We start from the raw sequence: 16,013 nt of genomic DNA, 5'->3' as shown, positions 1-16,013 counted from the left end.
TATTCTATCTGTCCTATCATCTATAATTTTCTGAGACACTAGATAGGAAGAATCTGACTTTAAAAATTAGATTGACAAAAATGATGTAGTAAAGCAAAAAGGATGGTGGAATTTGTTTACCTAATGTGCCGTTATCTGTAATAGCATAAATTGTACTGATGACAGGCATGAACCTGCTTTACATTTGTCTGCACATGTTTTCATTCGCACTACAATTCAAGCTGTGATACAGAGCAATAAATGGTTTGAGCAGCTAAAAAGGTAAGCCAAGAATAGAATTAGCAAAGGGACATTTTTTTTAGAAAATTTTAAACTGAAAGACTACACTGACAGATTTAAATCAGTAATGGTTAAAATACAGGAAAGCAGATACTTGGAAGCATATCTCAGGGTCAGATTTTAATTATAAACTAAGAAAGTTTATAGAATAACATGTTTTGCATAAGCGTATATTTTCTGAAGGTCATAAAGACTGAACCTCAAACGCTGTCATTATTTAATGAGTTCAATTCTCTCTGATATGCTCAAGAACCACAATTTTATGAGGAACAGACCAAAAATATGAGGCAGAAATCTGGACATTCTGCAAAATTCTGAACGTTTGAAAGGTATGCTTGCAAGCTAACGACAAAAGACCTTTTATGATAATTAGAATACTACTCTCTATTGTTCTTGTAATCCAGAGAACAAAATAATCTTGGGACAAAAGACCTGGGTCAGTACTTATCAATGTAAACTGGTAAAAGTACAAATGTGTTAAGAATTGAGATACCTCTTTGTTTTAAGTATGATTTTTAAACAAATTAGTAAATTTATTATAGTGAGTATTAGAGATATTACAACTGCTATATCTATGCACAGAACGTATCAAACTGTTAAAAATATGCATCCCTTTGAACCATCAGATTATACCTGCAAAAGCTGAACAGAACCGGAAAAAACTCATACTGGTACAAAGTAAAAAATAATGTAATTATAACGCCTGTTATTTTGGTTGTACTATTTAGTTTATTAATTCCAGTATGTTCATTTGTAATATGCAAGCCATCTAGTTGCTGGGGAGAAAAAGTATGCAGCTAAAAACAATCTTTTGAATTTTTGGATGAAAGGCAGACAGGGGTGTTTTCCTTATGTTGAGGGATAAGGTGGATCGTCTGTGTTAAACATTGTTATACCAACTTGACTACAGGGTAAGCTATTCTTGCTACAGTTTCTAATAATCAGCTAAATTTCTTTGTATTACTAATGCAACACATTCAGATCTTTGGGAATCACACATTATGCTAAAAAGGAAAACTAACCAAAAGAACTGCACTTGTGCCATTTTAGATTCAGGATTAGTCATAGATGCATTCATAGAATAGGCTAGGTGTTTAACATGTCTTTATTATACAAGTATGTGACATAAATCGTTTCACTGTTATCCTTTGCATCCAAAACAGTGACTTGGGAAGTCCATACAAGGGTTGGTATTAAGTGGAATTCCTGATAATCCATGATTGATAGACATTAACATACATAATTAGACAGAGGTCGGAAATGGTAGGTAGCAAAAAGAGGACCCAGGCCTATTAGTTCAATTATAGACAGATCCCATTAGAATAGCACCAAAAGGGGATGACATCTCATTGTACACATATTATGGGGTGCTATTGTGGAAGTTAATATACACGTCAGTATAGGATATAATGCACTGGTTTCCAGATTAAATTGATTTTGTAAGAGAGCAAAACATATACTTTATCAATGTTTAACTGCTTCTACTGTGTATAAAGAAAAGTGAGAAAAATTACCATGATATAGTTCTCTTTTATTTGATACAAGAAATTTGACAAGAGAATTAAACAGAGTATTTATCATCTATTTATTTATTTTCTTTGTTAATCAGGAAAGTCCAACTGGGCAGAGCCAATTTTCAGCAGATGCCTGAGGAGAAAAGTTCCATCACAGTACATTTATATTAACAAATGAATTTTAGACAGTTGTCAGAATAGGTGGTGGTGCTGTGGTAGCGTTGTCACCTCACAGTAAGATGTTGTCCTGTTCGATTCTCAGTTAGAGCGTCTTCTGTGTGGAGACATGCGTGAATGGGCGTACCTTCGGTGAAGGTTGTGCGTCAGGGCTGGCAACTCAGCACATAAAAATCTACTGCCAATCATTAGCGGACCGGAGTTCCGATGTGGCGACCCCTAACCGGGAAAAGCCGAAAGACACAACAACATTTCTCTGAAAAAAAAGACATATTTACAAGACAGAAATATACTGTAAAGTATTTACATCAACATGTGTAAGTGTATCTAAAATCTTGCAAGAAGTAAATAGATTTGTACTATAGAAGGGAAAATATTGTAAAGAAGTTTAGTACTCTTACATTTCAGTATAGAAGGTTTGTAAAGAGTTCAAGAAATATAATTAAGAGAATAGTTGAGAAATAAGTTATATAATTCTGTAGGAGGGGAGATCTTAATAATGTAAAGGAGGATGGTGGTAATAGTGTATGACTGAGAAAGCAGGGTATAGGACTAGTTATATTTAGGCTGCCTATTTCAACGGGTGTATCTGGAAGGTTCATAATTTTGGTATACAGGGAATGCATGAGAGGAGCAGAGCGGTGAATGGGACAGTTATTAAAAGAGAAGGTTGAGAAGCAGTGTTTAAGTAAGAGAAATCTGAAAAGTAGTGTTTAAAACGTGGGTGAAGAGGGGTGTATTGATTCAAGTGAATGAGGGAAAGTTGTTAGAGGTGCACTGGTTCAAGTACAGAAGGAGGAAGTTATTGATAGGTAATAAAAAGTGTATTGTTTCACTAGAGGTCTCATCCTGCTAATGAACATGAGCATGACCAGGATTGGGATGGTATTGTTTGAACTGGATTTTATAGCTTGGGGGTAATTTTTACTTGTGTAGGGATGGTGTTCCAGAGTATGGAGAAGTAACATGAGTATAGTGAGTCCTCTGATGAAGTATTTGCTTTAGTAGTGCTTTGTAGAAAGTTATCACCAGAAAGGAGGTCTCCTATGGGGTGTAGGGCAATAGTATATATTTTTAATGCAGGGTGTTTTTCAGGATAATATATCAGTTTGTATGCCATAACTAACTGGGGTGTGTTAGGCAGTTGGTAAGCTCTAGACAGTTTAGCTGTTTTAAGGCTTTGCAGTAGCTACTTTGTTATAACAGGAGGCTAGTTTGGATCTCAGTGTAAAGCTTAGGTTTGTAAGGATAGGTTTGGCATATAAAATGGAAGGAAGCAAATAAGATGAGGCTAGGGTTTTTCTTTCTGGGTCTGTAAGGAACTGTTTGGCCCTGCAAAGGCAGTCAAGTTTCTGGTGGGTCTTTTTAGTAGAGATTTGGACATTAGTTCTCATCTTTCTTCCCAGGTTGTCATGGGGTGACAGCAGCTAATAGCAGTCTTAACTCAAATAACAGCTGAATCAGACATTAATTAATGAACCTAAACATCAGAACAAATTGATTATTGGCACACATTCCTTGAGAAATGTATTGCTCTTACCTTAGAACAATGTAACACAAGTGTTGCTATGTCACACATGTCTTTACAGAGTGAGTTCCCCACTAATGATAGAATACTTCTAAAGACATTGGCCTTGGGAAATCAGCACACAACTGGCCAGAAGGTATAGATTTTACAAGGAAACACTTTACATGGTGAGAAATAGGTTGAAGAGGATGTTACAGAAACAACAGACTATTATACCATGATCCCCCCAAAACGTGCACGCTGATTGGCCAGCGTGCCCGTTGTAAATCGAGTTATACTAATGGAAAAAGGTCCGGTCGCCCGGACTTTTTTCCATTAGTATAACTCGTTTTTTTTAAACACTGTCTCGCTATGTTAAATGGGTTTAACATAGCGAGACAGCTTTAAAATAAGCAACGGAGATCTCCGTTGCTTATTTTAAAGCTGTCTCGCCATGTTAAACCCATTTAACATAGCGAGGCAGTGTTAAGCAACGAGAAAGCAAGATCTCCGTTGCTTTTGAAATCTCGCTATGTTAAATGAGTTTAACATAGCGAGACAGTTTTAAAATAAGCAACGGAGATGTCCGTTGCTTATTTTAAAACTGTCTCGCTATGTTAAACTCATTTAACATAGCGAGACATAAAAGCAACGGAGATCTTGCTTTCTCCGTTGCTTACAACTCTGATGTACTGCGCAGGCACAGTACATCAGAACTGCCGCGGATGCCAGACATCTGCGGAAGGGCAGTAAACAGGCATTATACTATGCCATTATTTAAGAAAAGCAACAGTTTCTTTTCTTAAATAATGTCATGGTATAATAGCAATAACCCACTTCTGGGTGTGGGTTATGCTAAATTTACCCACGGTTGTCTTTGTTTGGTTCCTCGGACTTCGCCCTCGGGACCAAACCACGCCAACCGTGGGTAAATTTAGCATTACCCACACCCAGGCGTGGGTTATTGCTATATACTGTACTTGTGGGACAGTGATTCACTTTAAGAGGAAATTAATATACTGTTTAAAAGAATTAACATGAGGGCAGATGTTGACAGATTATAGATACACACACAATGAAAACATATGTAGCATATACTCAAAGTCATAAATTATAGTCAAGCTGCAAACTGTTTTGTGAGAAAAATAAGGTTCTGACATAGTTTGCCTTTATATAACAGTAGCTGATTGGTTTATAAGATTCTTGGGCGTGTGATAAAAAAGCAGTATAATGTCATTGCTAATAATACTTATAAACTTTAGTGGTCATTAGTGCAGAAGTTACACTTGGATGAGTTATATTTCTGCACATCCTACCAACACTGGTTTACAGAGTATATTTCAAACTCTACCATCAAATGACTTCATTGTGCTACTGAAGACATTTACAGACAAGGAAGTAGCTTTCAATATAAATCAGTGTCGCTTGCTAAGCAAACTTTTAACTTGACTTTCAATATGTATACTTTCCCAATACTACAAGGAAGACAGCTTTATGAAATGTTATAAGATCTAAATGTCCTCAAACAGTTCAAAAACATTTATAACAAAAATTGGACATCACAGTCTTGTGGCATATAGATAAGGTGATGGAAAAATTAGAAAAGTCATTATACATACCAAAATGTATGTATTGCATGGAGTGATGGAATATTTAGGAGTTTCATGTAAACTACCCCTCCTTCAGCTCTTCTTTTAAACAATTCATGACCTATTCAATTTTCAGGCTAATATGTGTCATTTTTATTATTATAATGTTTACTATCTGTTTTGCAAGATTAAGTAAACATTGAGTGTTTTATGACTTCTGAATGGCAATATTCACATACAAAGACAATTACTAGATAATGGCTGGGATTCATAGCCAAATGCTTTGTAAGTTTGCCGTGTTAAATGACATGGATCCTGCTGCATACCATGGCCTCATACCTCTCAACTCTACATATTTTCACAGAATGTACAGATTTTTGTCTCATATGTTTGAAACGTTTTTGAAAAAATTTGGTTTTCTGGCAAATTAGTGGCAAATCATTAAAGAGTAAAGTTAAAAAATAATGTCAGACATTTGAGTTTCAGACTTCATATCATTCAGAAAATCCACGCTTAATGCAAAACGTGTTATTCTTTTAAATTTCTAAGTTTGTAAGAGCAATATTTAAAAACTGTCCCTATTTTTGGGCCTTTGTCCTACTTTTATTTATGGCTTTGTCCAGATTTCGTGCTCTAAGATGTTGAGAGATATGCATGGCATGTAGCTGCATTAATATGAATCAGGGATTGCATAACACTGGTAGTAGGTGATAAGAAGTGCACAGCAAATTAGTGCAGCCACATTATGAGGACACATGAAATTAGGCACACCCAATGGAGGAGCTGTACTATCAGAGTGTATGTGACTGGAGCAGTGTGTGTCACAGATAGCTTGCCCAAACATGCACAAGTCTATGCAAACACACACACACACACACACACACACACACACACACACACACACACACACACACACACACACACACACACACACACACACACACACACACACACACACACACACACAAACACACACACACACACACACACACACACACACACACACACACACAATCACACACACACACACACACACACACACACACACACACACACACACACACACACACACACACATTATCACACATACACACACACATGCACACACACACACACAAACTCACACACACACACACACACACACTCACACACACACTCACACACACACACACACACACACACACACACACACACACACACACACACACACACACACACACACACACACACACACACACACACTCACACACACACACACACACACACACACACACACACACACACACACACACACACACACACACACACACACACACACACACCAGATTGCTTCATTGTTGCCATGTCCACAATGGCAGACTGGCCAAGAAGGGTCTGCATGACAAAGTACCAAATGAGTTCATCATATAAATTCAGAGGAAAGAGAGGTAGCAACGGGGAGAAACAAGCACAGGAAAACACACAAGGGTAACCATACTGGAAGTGAGATAAACATGCTCTTTTGAGAGAAAGGGGCCCGTTGTCATATAAGATGAGGAGGTTAGATGGGGCAGGTAGTGAGAAACAGTAATGAGTGGGATAGATGGTGATGGGGGGTTTGCAGGACTGGACAAACTAACAGAGAATGCTGACACAAAGAAGTTGGTACTGGTACAGAGGTGGGGACAAACGTGGATGGGCACAGACAGAGGATACAAAATTGGTAATGATGAGGACTAGACAATAAGCAAGGTATGGGGGTCACACAACGACTGGGGTAGGGTAGGGTATGTGGTGGTTGCAAAATACAAACACAGTGGAACTCAACAGCACCTCAAACTGTGTTAAAAATGTATTTAATAGCAAAGCTTTTGAGACAAACTCTTTTTCAGTTCTCACAATAAAATGAACTCTAGTCATTTTTATATGCAACACCCATAACAAATGCTAACCAATTAGAAGACAGCCAAAATAATTTAATAAAACAGTAAAACAGTTATCTAATTACATGCATAAAGATCCTTTCTTTAATATAGGTTTAATATTGACAGTCTTATTTTTATCCTGGATAAGTATCTGCGTGAAAATAATTAATCTACTTATTTTCAATATAGTCAGTGTTTAATATAACATCACCACCTCCTTCATTCCTATCGATAATTCTAATTACTCTAAATGTAAACTTATGAGATTCATGCATATCCATTACTGTTAACTTTCCTACATATATCAGAAAGATGCTCTGATATTCATTCTTTTAACATCTTATTTGTCTTTCCAATATAAAACAAACACATTTTTCACAGATTGCTAAATAAATTATATTTATAGATTTACAAGTTGCAAAACAGCAAACATTTTATTTAATAATTTTTTTTTATCTTACAGTCCAAAATACAAACATAATGGAATTTAACAACGCTTCGAACTGGATACTGGATAGAATAATAGTAGATTTATAGAAAAAGTGAACAGACGTCCTGTTATTTACATGTGGTTAATATGCATCCTCATCACATTTATAATGGTATAGTTCATAGTCACTTTCTTACAATGAGTAGACAATACAAAGGATGATGATTGTTCTTTACAAGTTAATGAAATTTACTCTGAGTTTTATAATAGGGGTTATAAAATTTATCTTTTAGACTAATAGAAATACAGTGTGGCTTGAGAGAGAAAGTTTAGCTAGACCCTATTTTTCTGAGCAACAACTAAAGTGTGGACAATCTAGACATTGTACTAATTTTAATTCTAAGCTTAGATACTATGCCAAATATAATACATATACTTGTAAGATAAAAAATTATTAAGCTGGCAATTTTATGAAATGTTTATCGACTACTATTAAAGAGGTTATAGGACAACAGTTTAATTTTGTACATAAAAAAGAAAGGAATTTGAGATAACAATACTGTTTTAAAGATCTTAATACATTTTGTTTAACCAATGTTACAAGTAAGGGTACTGTCCCATGTTATGATTAGCAGTTTTGTAGTTATGTTAATAGAAGTAATGAATTTAAACATCCAGTGAGAGAAAAATATTTTTGATGTTTTGCAACTTGTAAATCTATAAATGTAATTTATTTAGCAATCTGTGAAAATGTGTTTGCTTTTATGTTGGAAAGACAAATAGGATGTTAAAAGAATGTATATCAGAGCATCTTTCTGATATACATAAGAAAGTTAACAGTAATGGATAGGTATGAACCTCATACGTTTACATTTAGAGTAATTGGAACTATCAATAGGAATGAAGGAGGTGGTGATGTTATATTAAACACTGACTATATTGTATATGAGTGGATTAATTATTTTTATGCAGATATTTATTAAGGATTAAATGAGACTGTTAGTATTAAACCTGTCTTAAAGAAACGATCTTTATGTAATCAGATAACAGTTCCATTGTATTTGTATTTTGAACTACTTTTATTTGGAAAATTTGCTAATTGGGAACAATCTTTTCTGTTTATCTGTTGCTGTATGGTGGATGCCTTACTAGCCTAGAGCCAACTAACATAGACATCAGTCACCTTACTGGCCAATGTCATGTGCAAGCTGTGCCTTTAGAGCCCCAGTGGTTGGGGTCTGCCAGTCATGCAACTCAGACAGCCATGGTAGGTAGTACTTCATGATCATGAGGGGGAAACATCCAGCTTGTGTACTTCAGAGGTCATCAGCCTATAAAGCTAATCCCAGCTGACCACAGGGTATTTAATGGGCCACTGTCAGAGATATACCCAAAACTCTTCAGCTGATTAGTGGCCACAAAGGCCATCAGTGAGCCCCGCCAGGTCACCTTCAGATGGTGACTTCCAGCACACTGATGAGATGCAGGCCTGGCATTAATTGGTGACCTGATGTCAAAGGTATTGACCAGAACTTGCTGAGGTGACTGCCACAACTTTGCTGCCACTGCTGTAACTGGACCTGCAGAAGAAAGAGAAAACAAAAAGAGAACTTAGTAGACAGATATGGCACCCATGCTATGAAAGGTATACAGTGTAGTAATGGACATGATATATGTACCATGCCACCAGGAAAGGTGCCTCTGCCTTCTGAGGCATCCTTCCATGTTTCCCTACTGCACCTTAGCTTTTGTAAGACAAAGTACAAAGAAATGAGTTCAATGGTGGACCTAAAAAAGGCAAGGGGGAAATATGCTTACAGTAAAGCTCTGGTTGGCTTGTTCTAACCCTTTGCTTTCTATTGGCTAAGCAGGTCTGAGTGATGCCATCACAGGTCACTATAGCAAAGTATGTACCTTTCATCAAGATGGGAGGAACCAGTGGCATCACTCACCATCCTGGTATCCTCATGCAAGGCATTGACCTTGTACAAAACATCATTACAATTCCCCAGAAAGTGACCCTGAAATTCCAGGTGAGGAAGACTATGATAGGCACTGTACAGGATCTCTGCTGTTCCTAATGCCTGAATCAGCCGTAGGCATTCAGCCAGGTCCTCTCATAGAGCAAACTGATTGCACAATGTGCATAGACACAGAGCCAGATCTAGCACTAGGTAAGTTAGGCAGTTGCCTAGGGCCCACTGGGGGTTGCCACAATGTTTAATTTTTAAATAAATAAACAATTAAAAACATACAATTGACATGCATTTTTACATTTTTTAAGTGCACAGCAATGCATAAGTGTATGTGTTTGTGAAATGCCCTAGTTAGTTAGGGATAGCATGTTAGTTAATTACCTTGCACAGGCTTAAACCCTTACCTTGGCTACAAGAAACAAGAACCTTAAATGTCTACACCAACTACCGGGCTGCTCACTTAGTCAACTCTTTTGAAATGGGTAATTTTGTCTTTTATTGGCTCACACATTTTGTTTCAGTGTATAATGGAAACAATCTTCAAAAGTATATGAGCGCATTTAGAAGGAATGTGAATTTCAATGTATTTTCAAGGAATGTGAGTTTCAGTGCATTTTCAAGGAATGTAAGTTTCAAGGGAAGAGAAGGTTACTGTTTCAAATGGTCATCGGTGTTTGTGTTATAGAGTTTCAAGGTAGAGTTAGTAGCAAAATAAGTAGTATACTTGCCTTTGGTGCAGAAGGCTGTGGGTTCTACTCCCGCACCATGTAGATGGATTGCTGATATTCAGTACCCTTTAAGGGGGAGGATGTTTTACTGTAGAGTATGTCATCCTTTGGCTGAGATGTTAAACAGATGCCACATCTGTGTGTTAAAGGTCAGTACTGTGAAATCATTTACATCCACCTGAGCTATCAAAAAGAATAGGGGGAGTTCCCCAATGCCCTAGCCAAATTTACTCTAGTAATATAAATACCACCAAGAGTCTCTCTTGAAAAGAAGTTACTAGCCTAGTCAAACTATTCTGGTCAACAAAGGATGTCTAAATTACAGTGTTTTAAATTAAATCCATATCTCTGCCTTTATTTCAAAAGTAAAGAAGAAAACAGTATGCATGCTGGCAGTTTTGTGAAGTGTTTATGGTAACTGTGGTGAGAAAGACATGTAATGGGACACCAGAATGGTCAATTCCCATGCCTAGGGCTCCATTTGACCATGATCCAGCTGTGCATAGACACATGTTCATTTATTATATGATGTGGATTGTAGTGCAGTAATGAAGTGCAACAAACTTGTTATGTAGCACAAACCTGAGGTACTACAAGTTCCACAGACATCATGTGTGAGCATATAGTTCATAGCCGTGAGATAGACAGAAAAAAGCAGGATAGCATGATTTATACTAATAATGCAGTGCATTATAGGAGTCATTCAGCAGCATCTGTGTTAAATGTCTTATTAACTTCTACACTCTATAGTGAGATTTAAATGTGTGTAATGAAAACTGGCATCACCATACTGCAATACATCAAACCAATGTGAGCAACTGCAGAATCAGGATGAGGCAGATTAGTGACAACCTGCACAGGGGCAGAACAGGCCACACTGGACACAATGGCTGCTGTACAATGTGGTACAGAGATTTAGTTAACTGATGCAGGAAGAGATGTCATGGTAACAAGCTTGTAGCTGCTGTATGTACTGGAAAAGGATTCAGTATCACAGTACAACTTGGGACAGGTACATGGGAAGCTTAAGGGGTTTTAAGGGCAATGTTCTTTAATATGGGGCATTCACAGACAGACAGGTACACATAGCACACACACATGCACACACACACACACACACACACACACACACACACACACACACACACACACACACACACACACACACACACACACACACTGACTGACACATGGCACCCAGAATTGTATGTGTCTTGTCATGGGCCAGCAAGAGAGGCAATGACTGGAATTGTTAATCACACAGGAGACTGAGGTATTATTGCAGCCCCTCTGCACACATAGCATATGCACCAACCTTCTTTGGGGCAGGTGTAGCAAGTTGTAGTAAAGACATCAGAGTTTCAGGTGGCCATAAGAGGAGTAAACCTCAGGTCAATGCACAGGGCACTACTAAGGGCATGTTAACTACAGGGGTGAGACACCAACAAAGAACAAGCTTGTAGAGGTAGAGAAATTGCTGTTGTCTTTCTCTAGAGATGGGGAATGGAACCTCATACCCAGCGGTGGCCTGGATATGGGAGCTGGGCTGGTGACACCTTCAAGTGTGTCTGTAGTGGATGCACTGTGTTAATATTAGCTAGTCTGTTGTCATATTGAACAGAGCAGTGCATGTGCAGGAGAACCTATTGAGCAAGGGGCTTCTGCAGATCTGTCCTCCAGGTACCTCTGGTTTGTACCTGCAATGTCCTGCACAACAAAGAATGTCAGTAACAGTATATTTACAGATTCTATCATGTAAAGTCTCAGGTCAAGCAAAGTCAGTTGTGAAAACAGAATTATTAATTAGCTGTGTGGGATAGGATATGTCAAATGTGAGAATGAAGATGAAGAAATAGTCTAATTATGGGAAGTATTTGCAGGACTGATAGGAGGAGAGTCAATGGGAGAAGGAAAGTACATCAAGCAAAGTAAAAGTAACAGGGCAAAAAGGCTTTTCTAAATAAGGCAGTCTGTATGTGGGGATCTAATAGAGGCAGGGAGAGTAGTCCAGGTAGCTGAGGTTACCTTTAAGGAGGCCTAGCTTTTAGAATGTATGTATAGTTAAAGTAAGGGCATATGGTGACTTGAGTTAAGGATGGAGCAATTGTAAACTGAGAACTAAGTAGGCAGGAGTAGGAAGCAGTCTAAAAGTTATGTTTTAGGACTAGGCAGAAACTGTTGTTCAGTAGCTGGTACAGGGAAGCTCATAGGAGAAAGGAGACCATTGTGGTAATGGAGATGGTGCTAATTGTACAGGTGAAGTATGGTGATAGGTAACTGGAATGACAAATGTAATGAATAAAACAGCAGATTTTAAGTAGTGTTTTTTGTAAAATATAAGTATATTTTGAATTTTGTAGGACAATAAATAGAAGTATATATTTGAGTTTTGGTATTAAGGCATTTTTGGTTATTCATGCTTATGGTCTCTGAAGTTACTAGCACAGTAATTATACTTCTTTGAGCTGCAGGAATACTTTAGAGGTGGTTGTGAATGTTTAGAATGTGATCTGTGTTAATGCTAACATATGCATAGTAACTTGGGTGATAGTGTTAACCCTTGGATCTTTAAAAAGGTCAGAGGAACAGCTGAGTTTGTCAGGAATGCCGATGATCACTGCTTCTGATTTATTGGCATTTATATGGAGGTCAGAGTTGTAAGACTATGTAAAGATTTTGTGCAGGCCATTCAGAAGGTGTGGTAGCATGGTGTTGACGTTGGGACCACTGTACAGTACTACGAGGTCATCTGCATATAAAGTAGGTTTGTGGTAAAAGGATGAGAAGTGAAGGCCAGTTATGTTACTGGGGAAAAGACAGGTTGAAGTAATGAACCCTGTCAAACACCAGAAGTGAGTATACCATGGAAGGATAAGGTATTGCCATGAAGAACCTGAACAGGGCTATTTGAAGGGTAGTCAATAATCATGTTAATATTGTCACCTCAGAAAGGTAGTATATGCAGTCTATGAAGTAAGACTCTGTGATTAACTTGGTCAAAGGCTTGACTAAGGCCAATGGAAAAAATATATATAAGAAGGCCTTTGTCCATGTTTGTAAGGCTGTGATCAAAGATGTGAAACAATCATCTATCCACAACCACTCTTTCCATTTTTGCAGATGGAGTTGGGGTGTCACATTAAACGTGACAATCATCTAGAGCTAATGCTCAAACTGATGGATGGTTAGCCCTGCATCACGTCATTTTGGTAGGATACATTTTGATGGTAAACTTCTCTAAAATGGTGGTCAGCGTGAGTACATTTGTTATTGGTTGGAAGTGTTCCAGATGTAAGGTTTGGGAATACTAAGTTCTGGGATAAAGGTTGCAGATTTCCAGGTAGTGGGAATGTCACCTGTGTCTGAAAAGCTTAGACATATATCAGGCAGCATTTTAGGGGGTTGGAGTGAAATTCAAGCTCAAATTTATTTAAGTGACTGAACCCTGGCACTGTACCTATCAATAAAAACAAATACAAATATAGATAAAAACACAAAATAAAATTTAAAAAAAAAAAAACAAATCACAGTGGGGACATTTACCAGGACGTTTTAGTAGAGAATGCTTGCAATTTAGAGATAAATCTAAAGTGGAAATTTGGAAGAAAGTGAGAGGAATGTATTTGTAAGGCGTGCAGTTGGCTATACAGCAAGTTAGTACAGGTGTTTTGAACAGTTAGAAGTAAACAGGTTTTTGAGACTGTTAGCTACATCAAACAGGCTGAGTAGAGTTAAGAAGACTGTGTTTATTTTTGATATCAAAATGTCACAGTCATAAGAAACTAACTAGGCATGTGTTCTTGGCATGGATTTTGATATCCACAATTCAAACAGGACTTTGCTTCACTCTCAAGGTCGATTTCTGGATGCTCCTATTTTGAACACATAATAAAATGGGTATAATCAGAGATCTACATCGTAATGGTTGTGTTTCAGTCAAATTATAGACTATTACTAAAATTCCTGAAAATACTTCTTTCTACAAATCAAGCAAAAATATACCAGCCATATATTTTTTATTTTCTTAAACTGCTTACAGCATTCAAGCTATATCTACAAAAAAAATAAGTGATGGAACAGAAAACATTTTAAAATCTGTTGGGTTGTCTTACATACCCAAATTTAAGCCCCAACATTCAAATAAAGACACAGCCTTCCATAACATATCACTCTTCTCTTCAGCAGCAGTTTTAGACAAGTTTAATTTTAAATTTAATTGCAGACTGCATGGAAACTGCATCATACATTATTCTTTAAACCAATATATCACTTACAAAACCAATCTGACATTTCCAGTGATTCTTCTTGGGTAGCTAGATGCATTATTTTCACTAAATCTAAAAAGCTATTAGCTCTTTCCCCTTTGTAAATTTAATACTTTTTTTACTTTAAATAACATTTATTATCTCATCACCAGTGACATTGGGATATTTCTTAGACTCTTCATGCAATCACACAAATTGACTTTCACCATCTTTAACTCACCTAAGATTTCAACATATGGAAAGAAAATTACAAATATTTCTGGTTTCAGTGTTGTTAAACATAGCAGATATACATTTTAATAACCTCAAAACACATAAATTGTCCCTCGTACATCTTTAAACTTACTGTGAAACAGTTTAAATCTAATGTGTGTGCCTATCTATCTAATAAGTTTAAGTGCACATATTACTGGATTTTTCATAAACAGCATTACTAGTAAATTTCTGCTTAGTCTGGTATATTAGACTGTATTTGGATTGCAATATTGGCAGTATTGTAATTTTTTGCTGTAGGATTTGTGCTTTTCTGCTTTTATACCTGTTTACACTTCCGTTTTGCTGTTAAGAGTCTTATACTTTGTTTGTCACTGACCATCTTAAAGTTGCATTCCAGTACCTTTCTGTTTGCTATATTGCTGTTTTCCCGTTTGTGTGCCTGAAGCATTGTTATAAGTCCTCCAACTCCCCAATGATACATTAAGTACTGTTCTCCATCCTGCTCCCTACTGTTTGTACACTAATTATAGTTTTTCCCTTCCTCCACTATAAAAGCTAAGGTTTATGAAATTCTAACCTATCCAGGGTCATTGACCTGTAGTTCAGAGTCAATGTATTAAGAGACTATGACTTTCCACAGATTCTAAAGTTACAAAGCTCCACTATTGGCTTTATTTCATTGGATCCCACTGTAGCTAGTATGCTATAGCCAGCACAGAGCTGCATCTACCAAGGGTCTTTTATTCAAGAATCTGTGAAGCATGGAAAGCCCTGAATGACAAGAAATGAGCTTTTATTAAAAACGAAAGAAAAAAGCTGCTAAATCCACAAAGCAGGACCTGATGGAGCCAAAAAGGAAATCCAACAAACTACACCGAGTGTTGAAAGTTTAATGTAGTACTTTGAAGCACTTTTCGTCTACAAAATATGCAGACTTCCTCAGAAATACATTTAAAAACTTCAACTGCTCTTTATAAAAAATAATTCAAATAAATTCGATTACCTAATTAGTAGAAATAATCAATTTAACAGACAATTAGATGTTTAAACAATAGGTATCCAAGGATACAACTGCCATTCAACAAATTAACTCCACCTTCTTCCTAAAGTAAAAGTAAGTTTACAATTCCAAATCGTAGATTTGTAAGCTTGTAAATTCTCACTAACAAACCCACAAAAATAACATATTATTTTATGACTTACTTATGTTAAGTATAAAATCAATAAAACTACTCAGAAAGTGTGGTACCACACATTGTCCTAAAAACCATACATTACTTATAAGAAACCGATACAAACATAATTCTACTAACAATAAAGTACACAAGTAATAAATGCATAATTAATTAATGCATACTAATACTTACACAGTACGCTATGAATGTGTGTTAATTCTAATAAAAAATTGCATGACTACAGTCAATACTA

This window comes from Protopterus annectens, chromosome 2.part0 (genome assembly GCF_019279795.1).
Source record: "Protopterus annectens isolate FY-2018-M chromosome 2.part0, PAN1.0, whole genome shotgun sequence".
Lineage (NCBI taxonomy): Eukaryota > Metazoa > Chordata > Ceratodontiformes > Protopteridae > Protopterus > Protopterus annectens.
This window is presented reverse-complemented; position numbering follows the sequence as displayed.